The sequence below is a fragment of the Varroa jacobsoni genome, unplaced genomic scaffold (assembly GCF_002532875.2).
Source record: "Varroa jacobsoni isolate VJ856 unplaced genomic scaffold, vjacob_1.0 scaffold_814, whole genome shotgun sequence".
NCBI lineage: Eukaryota > Metazoa > Arthropoda > Arachnida > Mesostigmata > Varroidae > Varroa > Varroa jacobsoni.
The window spans coordinates 192,884-203,183 of record NW_019213716.1 but is presented as its reverse complement, the minus strand read 5'-3'; positions in this window follow the sequence as shown (position 1 = coordinate 203,183).

The following is a 10,300-nucleotide window of genomic DNA, read 5'->3' as shown; positions in this document are numbered from 1 at the left end:
AGAGTACTGTGCGAAAAAAGACCTGATTGTTCGGGCTAAATGCTTTCCTCCGAAAGAAATAATAGCTTAAACTGACAATATATAAGACGCACTTTTAGTGATGCATTTAGCTATGATCAGCTTCAAATACCTATTATATCCACGCAAGACCCTTTACACGCATAGCTGCGCCAATGAAAAAGATTTAGTTTCTGATCTTCATTACAGCTTAATGCGTATAATATTAAGATACCTTCGATAAATCAACGTTAAATCTCATTTCTACGTTCAACTGGAACAGAGAGGCGGAGGTAAACACGTACGGAGAATACCTCCAAGTGTTCACATGGGCACTACTGCAGCTTCAATGCCTCCGTAATAAAATCGATCACATAAAAACTCACAAAAACAACGGCGTGGTTTAGGTGGCTACGCTAATCTCAATTTCAGCGTTAACAGAAATTTTTACCAAATATTAATAATCACACAAGTAAGAAATGGCGAATTTATTTATTTGTTATTAACTTTATCGCTACTTGTATAATCGTTATGCCGTTTCATAGGTGTGTTAAACAGAGATAGTCCAATAAGATCTAGTCCGATTAGACTCGTTATAGAAGCAAGTGCTATATATTATACCTAATAAAAATCGATGATTCCGAAGACTCGTTCACATCGAATTAAAAACTATAGTACTACAGCAAAACAAACAAGCATGTATTCTTCATTCCGTCCAATGAAAACGATACTTACACGCTTTAGCCAAAGGTCGGAATTGAAGAACACTAAAAAGCAGGAAGATCTAATAGAAAAATTGAGATAGAAATAGCTTGCCTCGATTTTCGATAATTTAAGGGCTTTGCATATTTTTGAAGTAGCACCTAAAAGGTGAGTGCAACGACAAACGCAAATGCTTCACACAGATGTATATTCGTGTGTTGCGGGCCGTTTCGCAGGGTCAGCGAGCTGCCGAGTCACCAAGCGGGAAGAATCATTGATAAGCGACACCATGAATATCTTAGCATTTTATTAATAGCATTTCAATTTGTTGCCAGATGATGAAGATAGCAGCGTATTTGTGGTAATCATTTATCGACACACAGAAACTTCCCATAATGCAGCGAAGACCATCTTCAAAAACAACTTTTTGATTCCCGTAAATGAGATCGTATGTTGTGCTGACTGCTGATCTATCGCCCTACAAGGAATAGACGTTGTTATTCTTTGCTTGCAATGTTTTTTGTTTGACAGTTTTTTATTTGAATTGATAGAGTGGCATAATTAGACAGACAATTCACATCATTGTGTTTTCAACTAAGCCGATGGATTTGATTACAGCCGAAACAACAAAAAGCATCGTTTTTTCAAGAGTACTCGAAAGAAACAGTAATGTAAAGTCACTGTAATTGAAAATATCTGCTGGAATGCTGTACGTGTAAAGTTAGGGAAAACACATAAGGTGTTTAATCAAAATAAGCTGTATATTAGGGGTTTATGAATAAATGTTTTCATTTTGAGTAATTAACTCAACAAGCCTGTACACGGGGCAACTGCGACCCGTCCTATTGGTGATGCTTTCGAGTTGAGGTGCCCCGCAATATATTTTATATCTGCTAGGTGCAGGTGTTATTATAAGCATTTGACGTATTAGCCTTATCAAGATCATGGACTGCATAGCAAGAGCAAAGAAACACATATATGTCCATTTTGCCCCTTGGTTGCTCCTGTGATCAATCATGAACTAGGAGGTGACCTACCCAGAAGTGATCAATGTAATGTTTATGGTAAAATTCCAAACAGGACCTTTTGCTTTGGACGAAATGAAAGCTAAGCGGATTTAGTTTAACTCACGGCTTCAACTGAAATTCTTTTTTATGCCGATGAGTACTACTCAACGCTGAATTATCAGGATTTGGAACTTCTTGCAATGCTGAATAATTCTCGGTGCCTGGCCCCACCGGCTGATCGTTCGTTCGTTCAGATCACTGCAACACGTGTCGGATGATACACATTTCCCAAGCGTCGAAAAACAAAACCCTTAATGGATTGTAGATAATGCAACATGTTTTTCCGTGAGCGGTCTAACGGTTAACTAAGAAGCAAATATCAGTTATAGCTTCTGTGAATACGACCTTTTAACTAAGTATTCACGAATTTTAATCTTTAAATACATGTTAAAAGATGATGGACATTGTTACTTCCAGTTAGAAGAGCAGTACACTATAAGACATACTACACAAGCGGCATCTTTGCATTACAAAATTAAAGATTTATCTTGCAGACGTAATCACGCCTTTGAAAGTCGCAGGAAAGGAAACGCGTTCAAGAATTTGAAACTTCTGTCTTAACTTATATCGGGAGCACCGTTTAACAGCTCATGTACTTTTCACGGCCTGTCATATGTGCGTTTTATATTTTCATAGTTGTCGATAATAGTAGCGTGTCCAAGTAATAGCTGACGCGGTGCCAATGCGAGTATAATATGTTAATTTGGTTCAAACCACTGGTCCGATTTTTAACATTCGCATTTTTACGAAGATCTTTCTCACAAAAAAATATCTATGTACGCAGTTGGGACTGTCACCATATTCCAACCATTGAAAAAATTGATGGGAGTTAGGTGCTACGAGGATGTCGCCGCATAGCCGTCTCACAACCTCCATGGTAGTGCCAAACGCCAAAAAACCAATTATCATCATAATATTTATCCATGATACATTTTTTTTTTACTCAAGTTCTCAATATCAGCTTTCCTGGCCGTGGTTGCCTGCTTATTATTTGATGGTCAGTTATTTTTATGTTTCTTAATTGATTTGGGTTTAAAAAGCTGAATTTATCTCTTGTATCCTGCGGGCAAAAGCCCCAATAGTTGGCAACGTTTTCATAGAATAGTATCATAAATCGCTATAATTACATTATGCTATGTTATGCTTTACAAATCACATGATTATCCTGAGGCTCACCAACCACCATAGAATTGTTTAACTATTTAAAAATCTACAGACCTGTTCAGAAAGAAGCTTACCGTAAACGTGATTGAAATTATATTGATAGTCTATAATAAATAGCTATATTATATGATTTTAATTGTATTTTCGATTGATACCAACTGTTTCATAAACGGAATTTTGTTGTAGCAGACTGACAATGTAATAAACAGATGTTGGAATATACCGTAGTGTAAGTTAGTTCACCCACCGTCCTGTATTAAATTATTGGAATTATACAAATGTTTATTGACCCATACATGGTCAGTTACTAAAGCTTTAGGTTTACTCATACCATCAAATTTTATCCGATCCTTGCGTCCGCCCAAACGCTCGAGTGCTTTTCCGATTTGGTTCTTGCCTGATACGAAAGAAAAGCAACGTAATCATTTTTTCTAGAAGGTGTAATTGAAACGTACGTATTGTTTGTTCTGTCCTCTGTTATAATAAGACTTCAGGGTTGCAGTTTTCGAAGATGTCGAAGACGGCCCTGAAGAGACTCGTGTGTAGAGCGAAAGGGTGACCGGTTTGGTTGCTCCGCCCAAAGCCTCTTTGAGTACTTCGCTAATTGAACAAACTTGTCGTGACTAGCTGTTACATTATTTGATGTAGCGCTCTGATCGCCGAATACTTCCGAAAGACTCAACGTCACAGTTATGTGAGTGGTCTCCGATTGATTAGCCGTTGTCTAAAGAACCAAATCAGAAATGGTGCGTCTAGACAGGTTTTTACGACAACTGAATTGTACATATGTGTGTCAATAAATATGCATTATTTTGACTGTTATATACACATCCAGCACTGTCGATTTGCGAGCTTCTCGCGCGACAGAAAGCTGTTCTATGGTGAAGGGTCTCCTACCCAAACGATTTGCTTTTGTAGTTCGTTTTTCTACCGATAGAGTTTTTTTTTTGTTTTTATAACGCTTGCGACTTTGGTTTTATGTAATCGGTTTAGTAGTTTGCAGTTATAAGAAATGTATTATGACTCAAAGATGATATTGACATTCGCATCATCGGGTATCCTTTTACACTCTACTACAGCGGAAGTTATCGAATATTACCAATCCCACACCCCGGGGTTGGCTTCAACTCACGAAGTGGACAGCGCGGGCTGAAAGCCGAAGGTAAAATCCAATAATTCAGTTAAAAAATCTCCTTGTTAGTTAATTTCCAATTTTATTGCAGTCATTGCTAAGTTTACAATAATATATTATAAATCTGGCCACTATTATCAAATGGACCATACTTTGTTATAAGTTATTCCATCATATTCTATTTACATATTTACAGCGCTGTCGAGGTTTCCCATCTGTTAGTAATCGACGCACTTGTCTTTAGGGTACTGCCAGGTAACTGGGAAGACGCTTGTCAAACGACACAATCTATGTGAATACGCAGCCTAACTATTTTGACATCACTCGTACTGTTTGCATAACTTTAAGTTAGTTCGACGAATTCCTGTGTTTTATCCGACGAGTCCTTAGGTAGACGGCAACGTAAATGGTCGTATGACTCTACAGAAGCAGATGTCATATCCAGCTGTTGTGAAACCGAGCCGCAAACTAGACCTTCTTCGCAAGGACACACCTCATCAAGGACGAAATCGATCCCGCCTTTAGGTATATAACACCTTTCACCTAATGATAGGCGGGATTTGCAAACCTTTTCGCTTTTGGTGCGAGCGCAGCACAGGCCTGGTCGACAGTCTGCTGCCCGTTCACAGCGAGAGCCTTCTTGGCCTGTCTTCGGAGTGTTTCGACATTCGCCAAACATGCAGAACAAGCGATCCTTGCAATGACTATCTTGTCGACAGGGTTCACCTTTAAGTCGCAGCTTGTCGCAGAAACCATAATGCGTGTCACAAAACATCCCTCCTTCACAGTCCTCGTTCAAGCGGCACGCCACCTAATCAGAACATACATGGTTTCGAAGAACACGTTAAAATCTCTCAAAAAAAAGGACTTTATTTTTCCATTTCGACCGAGTTCCGCCATGGCGATTTCACTCAAAATTGTACCAACTTTGTATAAAACAGGACACTGTGTACCTCATGTTATATTATGGCTAGCTTAAGTGCAAGCCACCATCGTGTACGTGAATTCTACTCTTGAATGTACCTGCCGCTGGTCTTCACTAAAGAATCGTTGTATGCCACTGATCATCTCTTTGATAGCGCTTCCTATTATTATTATTATTATTAATGCTAATCGCGACACACACTTACGTCAAGGCTGTTGTGGGCAATTTTTCGTAACCGATTTTTACGTGCTCTTTTGAGCGGCGGTAAATGGGTTCCGCTAGAATCGTACGTTTCGATTATTCGCTATTAAACAACAACAGCGCTTATTGTATATTAGAATATGGTAAAATGACTGTACAGTAGAGCTTACCAAGTGTCCCGTCTCGATGAACTGGTGCTTCTTTTTTGTCGTCAGCTGATATTTGTCCGAAATAGGTGAAGTCTGGGATGCCTGAATGACTGCACTGAACAATGCTACATAATTGACAATGTTCATGTTGCCGTTAAAAAGACCAATGAAAGATATAACCCTTTCAACAAAATGCTTGTGACTTTGTGCTCTATTGGTAGAAATAGAATCAATTCCTAGTAATCGAACTGTCTTTATACCGATGCTCTTTTTTCTCTTAACTTTCCCTCTCCACTTAACGAGTGCAGCAAAAATGCATAGCTAATATTTAGTTAAGCGGTGAGGTTTTCGTACTCAGGTGAACCCAACGGGGTGCCCAATGAGCACTAGTGGGCTTTTGATTAGAAGAAGCCTCCAGGTTTGCCTGATCGCACCCCAAATGAAAAGAGCTTTATACCTCACACAGGGTAAACTAAATGGGATCAGTCGTGCGAATAAAGTTACACCTGCCAGGGTGCCAGTTGAATTCTTTCGCTTATTAAACTCAGTAAGGTGACTACTGTAATAAGCTTAATTTAAAGGTCTAGCGACGAGTACAGACTGCCTGATCAGAGACCTATTTAAGTCCGTTGACCTTCTTTCCACAGACACACTCACAAACAACCATATACAAGAGCACGTTTTATAGTCCTAAAAGGAGCTTCGCATCAGCTGGCATCACTCAGACATCATCTTTTCCTTGTTGCTCGTACACGTTTCTGTCGACCGTGTTTTTAACGTATTTCGTTACGTCTTTGTGATGACAGTTGATATTTGTCTGGCTGGTACGTCTGCTTCTGCAATGATACTTGATTATTACTATTATATTATGTACGGTATAACGGCTGGCGCAAGTCTTTCGTCCAGTGATCCTTCGAAGCCTTAAGCTGCATGCGTTGGACAATTCGTCTGCGAAGAATTTCACTACTTCGGTGTACTACTGGAAGCTGGCAGCACCCAAACTTTACGCTAGTGTGATGAAGAAATCTACTTATATGTGCTTGTATATTTAGAAATATGCCCGAAACAAGGCTTTCTTTCGCCCACCACCAGTCATCATTTGTCGATTTTATTTATTGGCCCTAAGCGTTTTTACTGCATCAAGTGCTCCATCTACAATGCAGCTGTACATGCAAATGCCTTGTTTGACCACTGTCTCTTGAACAGAACTCACGTTGCAACGATCTCAAATGCCTCGTAGCATGATTTATTTCATTTGTGCACAGTTACATCGCGTACCGTCGGGGCAGATGTCGAACAGCTCCAAAAACCTGCAAAGAAAACTCTAAAACCTTGTCGAACTGCCGTCCAAGCTTCTGCGGAAGAAGTCGTTTTCATTGATTACAGTCGCGTTCTGATCGCCACCTGCTTCTTGTAACGTTACGTGATTAATTTTGACGATAAAGTTTACAGCGTGCAGGTTGCGCACCGTCTGATACGATCCTCAATGGCGATATCGGACGTAATAACCGCCATTTTTGACGTACCGAGATAAGAACTCCATAATAAACACAATAATACTAACAATGTAATTACGGAAGAACGTTCCGTAGGGCAGTGTTTATAACAGCACTTTTACCAAAATGGGTTGACATAACTGGTCGGTAAACATATCTAAACCATTATTACCATATTGCCCTGACACAAATTCTGTTGTTCCACTGCCTGTAAAAACCTAATATTTGAAGACACTTGATAGGCTAAGGGATAACACTGATAGCTACAATTTTTGGAGGACCACTGTAACATCATGGTGGTAAACTCGATACCTCTGGCCCCAATCTGAATGGAGATCAAATGTACAATTAACATGGGCAATACGTGTTCTTTTACTTGTATCTAAGCGTAGGAGCTTTTTCGAACGCTAGCAATTCAAAGATCGTATGAACACTTGTGTGTACAGAGCGGTCCATTTCCCGAGTATAGTATTCAGAGATAGGCGAACAGAACGTTGACTGGACTATGTGTTTCTGAGGGACCCGCGCTCTCTTTCCGATGCTCTAGTGTTTAAGCTTCCAAACGAATATGCTTGATCAAAGGAATAAGTTTAATTAAGTAAAATGGGCAAGTTGGAAATGTTTAAGGATTTTTTTGCCTGTGCCTTTGCTTGCCTTAGTTAGCCCAGTTGGGACCGTTGAGTTAGAAGATGAGTCTGACTGCCCCTTGATCCGCAGTGAAACTGAGACTCTGCTTCTCAAGTGTAGCCCCATTGCTAATAGTGCTCCCCAGGTTATCAGCAGAAAGCTTTGCGTCAATTCATGCTATAGCGCGCCTATAAACGCTCGCACTTCGATGTTTCCACTATCCGCTTATCGCAGCAGTGCATCAAAAAAAAAAAATCTAAATCGGATACTGCCAATTACGGATCCATGCCCCAGGAGCCTATTACGTGTACGGTTTATCAGGAAACTTTTTAATAGGGATTGTCAGATGATTGTCGGCAAGGCTTCACAAAAGGCGAATTTGCATCTGTACAGCTGAAGCGTATGACGCATGATTGGGCACTGTATTTAAATAGAATGCACAACTTTGATTGCATATTTATGTATGATTTATATATCGTAGGTAGAATTCGAAATCTTAGGTTAACTTTCGACTGGGCATATAGTTGTTTTACAAGGCGTCATTTTAGGGTGAACTTGCCATCTAGCTAAAAAGAAATTCCACCGCAACTATACCATGTGTTTATATACTGTATATTTACCGTTGGCATGAGAAGAGTGATTCTTTGTAGCATAGTTTATAAGCTATGTAAGCATCATTTGACACTATATGGCTTCAGCGATGATGATGGTGGGAAGAGATTATCGTAGTCTTCATCGAGTTGGCAATGCCAATGTGCCAAACACAAAGCTCTATCACCCTCTAGTTCGCGCAAACATTTTATGCGTTTGAAAAAAAAAGATCCCCGCAACGCAGATACTTCACGACAAAGGTCAAAAGGATGGTTTTGCCTTGACAGATACATTATTGTACAAGTTCGAGTTGTAACACACGTGATTCCTGTTGATTCGTTATTGAAGAAACTGTATTTGGTGTTATGCTGTGGAATAGTTTAGTTATAATTAAATGTTTGCAAGTCCGTCCGAAGCAACGTGACCTGACAGCTAATTTGATCAATAACGAAACCTAACAGCTTTCCGGATTGACAATTGAGGCAAAACATAAACATGACTGAAGTTAAAGTAAAGATAAAGTGCGATACTTATCTATGTTCAATATTTATGTACTTATCCTTAGCTTAGAGCGGATATTGTCTCATATCTTCGAACAAACTAGTACTCATCTAATATACAATGTTCAAAAGGTTTATGGCGCACCTATTCAAACGTCTAGCAAAAGCTCAAAGTCTCGTATTATTTGGGCATATATCTTCTTGAAGAAAGCATGTGGTGCTTAGTATTTTACCCGAGCCATTTGTGCAATCATATCACGCTTGCCAAGTTCCTACAAACGAAAAGTCGAAAGAAGGCTTATTAATTAAATGAGTTCTATATTGAGTTTGTGAAAGGTCTATCTGGATTAGCAAAGCTTTATTGAGATAAGGGAATTCGCACGTTTTTCATTGCATCGTTAGTTCTTTGCTTATGATCGACCTAGGTATGGGTCGAAAGATAAGGTCTGCGTCTGAAATGCTCAGCGCCGGCTGCATCGGCTAATAGTCCAGTCACTGATCGATTGCAGTTGGTCCTGTAACTTTGATACTGCTTGAAATATATCACAGATGCAAAAAATTGACCAGCAAAAATAAAACATATTTTCATTAAACGTAAAAATTTACGTCATTGAGCCGACAATGTAGCATGAAACAGTCCTGCCTAAGTAAATGTTACGAATACAAGCGTATTGCCTCAAACACGATACGTTCACGGTATCGTAAATCTTCTATCTACTCAAAATTTCATGGAAATCAAAAGCGCGCAGAACTTTACTATACCATTAACTGCTATGTGAACTATGGATCTTCGGTCCGAACGACTGAAACATGTTTCCTTTTTTTTTTTTTTTTTAACTATACCCTTCGAGAGTTGTCTATGAAAATTCTCATTTTCTTACATACAATTTTCATTTGCATTTCAGGATTGAAACGTAACCTATCATCGAACTGCTGTTGCGACTTCACAGTAAAGTGAGAAAACGTCTGAAAGATGCTCCGAGCTTTTGCATGATGGACACAGATAACAAAGCGAGAGCTAGCAGAATAACAGCTCAATTCGATACCCATATATGTCAATTGATTTTTGCCGAACAGGCGAAAATTGTCGCAAGATATCATATTCGAGTATGAGAGGAGTTACTAGTGTGTTCATCGCCCCAATGAACCCCACTTTTTAAGTTCTCTGACAGCAGGAAAGTGGACTGTAACTGCCAGATTCACTTCATTAGGGCAGTTTCCCCAAAATAAGACTCTCCAGCTGTGACGGAGCCTAAACAGAGATGATCGATTAGCTGAGATAGTTACTTCAGTCAGGTGCATAGGATTCACTAACAGTATGATTGCGGATTTTGTCAGAGTGGATAATCGTCGAACCCCTAAACTCGCACTAGATTTAAGCAAAAACTATATATACCCGTTTAAGACGAGGGGAATTATTTAGGGGAGCCATTTAGTGATAATAATTGATCTTTCGTGAAGATTCCAACCAGAAGCCAACATGTGTATTTAGTCCTTATGAAACAAATTGATGTAAACAAGAAAGCGGGAAAATGCTGAGGGTATTCAGCTACGGACCAGTGTTGAAGATAGCTCAAAATGACTTTCAGACGCAACTGAATTGCGATCGCTCACAAGTAGTAAAAGTATATACTCGGTCATCTCTCACTCTTTATTGGCGACCGTATACACTCACATAGCGTACCATCCTAAACTTGGGGTTGTGGGGCGTAGGTGTTGATAACTAGTCTATTCAATGTTCGATGGCTA